Raw genomic sequence first — 3,406 nt, forward strand, 5'->3', positions numbered from 1 at the left:
GCAGGTCGCTTTTATGGGTGGGTCGTGGTGACAGCGCTGAACGTGGCTTCGGCGAGAGAAGCTGAGCCGTAGGTAGAGTTCTCTAGTGACTTGACACGTTCAGGCGGAATTTTGAAGGCAGCCCTAGTTCAGGGCGCGTGTTTGAGTGCTCTGCCGAACTGCTACTGCCTTGTCAGCTCTAATCTGCTGAAATTCGGCTCGTTTGGGGCTGAGTCAAAGCTGCACTGCAAACACTTATTTTTTCAGCTGCTCGCTGTCCTTCCATGTTATTTTGCCTTTAAAATCTAAGAACCTCCTTCATTACACTTTCTGCCATCTGGAAACAGCCATCTATATGTAATCTATACCGTTTCTCCATTTTGTTACAGCTGTTCGGAAGATGTTTTTTTTCCCATTCGTTCTCTTAGTTTATTGATTTCTTTTTTGTGCTGTTATTCTCAAATGCATTTCAGAGTTTGAGCACAAGTTGTGTAACTACTGGTTTAAGGAATAATAATACATAAGTTTTAAAAAATATTTCTCCTGATACTTGTTTATATTTACCTGCAAAAAAAAAAAAAAAATAATGATGCAACATGAGCTACGATTAACACAGGTTTAGAGGCTTTGGAGGATTCTTTTCCTTTGGTGGCTGGTTAGTGGCATGAGAAATTTAGTTCAGGAGATCGCATAATTATGTCAAATAATACAGATTAAACACCTTGGTAAACGTTTTTCTAGGAAGACAAGCGCACTCATCCTACTTGTTCCTACTTTGTCCTATTCATCATGGCTGTACTCTGGGAAAAGTGTAGTAGCTTTTAATGTCATTAGTATTAATTACGTAGCTTGGTGTGCCTACTGCTTGTAATTTTCAAAGCATTTCCGTGCATGTTATTAAAATACTTACATGTCTTACAAGCATATTGCATAAGGGGTGTCAGTCAGACTTTCACAAATGGGTGACTGAGGGATAGGAAGAAGAACCTTGACTTAATGCCACAAGAAGGGTTTGCAGCTGAGCAGAGGTGAGGGCTAGGGAATTCCTAGCTCCAGTGCTTTGTATTTAGGCCAGTGTATTAATAGCTTACAACATCATCTGCCTTGGGTAGTCTGTGCATTGTTCTAGGAAAGATGAAGTGCTCAGCACGCAATGAAGACTGTAACAGGTTAGATGCCTCTCAAGGCCTGCAGTTATAGTCCTTTGGCTAGTTTCATTGAAGTACTACTTGCCTGTGGAAAGGCTCTCTGTCTTTGTACGTCCTTCTGAGCAAAGTAAAAGAACACAAGCTCCTCTGCTTTGGCTCAGCAGGCTGAATCTGGACCAGAGCCAGGCCAGAAACACAGCCAAGTTAGCTGGGTGCTGTGTTTGAGCTACGGTGTCGTGCTGGAGAGCATCGAGATCAGGGCGGGTTTGTATCAACCCTCTTCGAATAAGGGTAGAGCAGTCTTCCACTTCATGATGTAGCCTAGAAACTTCAACAATTCTTTTCTTTCTAGAGGCTGTCCTTTACTGTCACTGGTGAACTACTTACTCTGAAAATCCTGCATAAGCTTCCTGCACTTTTACGTGGTTAGAGTTTCTTAGTTTTGAACGGCTAATCTTTTCATAACCACTAAATTAGGTTAAAAATAGTTTCATCCATGTTCAGAAAGTACTGATATGTTCTGTAATTGATGTCCTTTGATGCATACTGGGATGCAGAACATTACTATACTGTTAAATAATCAAGAGCAGTTTAATTATGTTCTCTATACATATAGGGAGACAGGGCTGATTTTTACAACACTCTTTGGAAGCAAAATGTCTTGCTGCTGACACTTGCTGGGCTCACTGCAGGGTACAGTATGCTGGACATTATCAATCTGAAGCTGTAAGCATTGCCAAGAATAAGAAATGTCTTGCATATGAGACTGAACATTGATTTCTTCCCTGGCAATCTTACTTGAAGGAGCCAGTTAACTCACCTGGTTCTATTTGATAAGAAATGCAAATGTTTTGTTGTTACTATGAAAGAGACCTTTCCTGGAAGAAACTTCAGCATCTTTTTCTCTTGTGTTTGGTTTGTTTTATTTTTCAAGGAGCTTTGCTGACGGTGGAGCATGTGAAGAATGATGTTGAAATTTCAGTGGAAGAAGGCAAAGAAACCATCCTCCGTGTGTCTGAGTAAGTGACTTTGCATCTCTCCTTCTAGCTTTGGGTCAGCAGTTTTTAAAATCACATGGTTGTAACATTGACAGTAACCTTTTCAGGTAGGAGGAAGAGTGGAAACACAGTTTTATTCATCACTGCATTACCAATGTGTCTCTGTAGAACAGACAAAGATTCTAAACTTGATCTTTATGGAAAGAGCCCTGGCATTCTTATTTGCATGCACTTATGCCTAATTATTTATGCTATGCTAGTCACTTTATCATTTACGTATTTGCCTTTTTGAGGAGCCATGGGCTATCAAAAACAAGGCCATTTTATATTAGGAAAGACTCATATACAAGATTCTTTGGACTTGCACATATGTGGTGGAATGAACTTTAAAGGTTTATATGGCATTATTTTGGCCTGACTCTGCATATGAATGGAGGCATGGTATTTTCTCAGAAAAGTGCTAATTAACTGTGCCGTGCTGTCCAGTGTATCCATCTGCATCCTGCAAAAGAATCTTGGAAATTTCTGTAGAAATCTGTTGTCTGTCCATCTAAAAATACTCTGCCATTGGAATAAATATTGTCAAGTTTGGGGCACAAAAGTGGGGTTTATAACCTGAGAAGGATCATATGCATACCAGAAATGCAGGACTAAGAGCGTTTGGGGAAGCTGCATTGCCATCTAAGGTTCTGTCAGGTAAGATACCTGGTTATATCAAGAGATATCCTGATACCTTAAGTACCACTGACATACCAATGGAAGTCTCTGATCTCTAGTATCTACAGTAAGGAGCATATTCTGACCCATAAACACTACAGTCTTAAAGTATATTAACACGATGATGAGTTTAGGATTAGTGATTATAAGTGTGGTTTTCGAATACTAAATGTTTTTTTTGAAAGAACAGGGCGTGAAAAACCCTATTCACAGTCTTGCTGACAAATTCCCATTTTGTGAGATATTTCAGCAGAAGATGCTGTTAAAGCCACCAGTGCATCATCATAAATTGATATTCCTGCATGTCTGTAGAATGGTTATAGAACCACAGAATTCTTATGGTGTGCTGTGGAGATCCTGACTTGGTAAATTTAACACCAACTGAGCTTTTCAACTGTCCTCTAACCTTAGGTAAAAAGCTTGTCACTATGTACATATTTCTGAAAAAAAATCAAAGCACAGGATGATTCACAATCTTCAGTCATAGTGATTGTTTTACTGCTTGCAAATCTTGCTTTTTCTTTAAAATGTTAGGACCTGAACTTGGGTATGAGTTCTTTCCCT

General features: G+C 39.6%; 1 protein-coding gene across 1 annotated transcript in view; it reads left to right on the forward strand.

Moving 5' to 3' along the window:
- The first annotated feature begins 2,067 nt into the window (after positions 1 to 2,067).
- EPRS (glutamyl-prolyl-tRNA synthetase) overlaps positions 2,068 to 3,406 on the forward strand; it is a 36,183-nt gene continuing 34,844 nt past the window's right edge. Inside the window, exon 1 of the mRNA XM_008942314.1 lies at positions 2,068 to 2,146. The gene's annotated coding sequence lies outside the window, so the exon portion shown is untranslated. The remainder of the gene's footprint in view (positions 2,147 to 3,406) is intronic.

Source organism: Merops nubicus, unplaced genomic scaffold (genome assembly GCF_000691845.1).
Source record: "Merops nubicus isolate BGI_N331 unplaced genomic scaffold, ASM69184v1 scaffold21796, whole genome shotgun sequence".
NCBI classification, from domain to species: domain Eukaryota; kingdom Metazoa; phylum Chordata; class Aves; order Coraciiformes; family Meropidae; genus Merops; species Merops nubicus.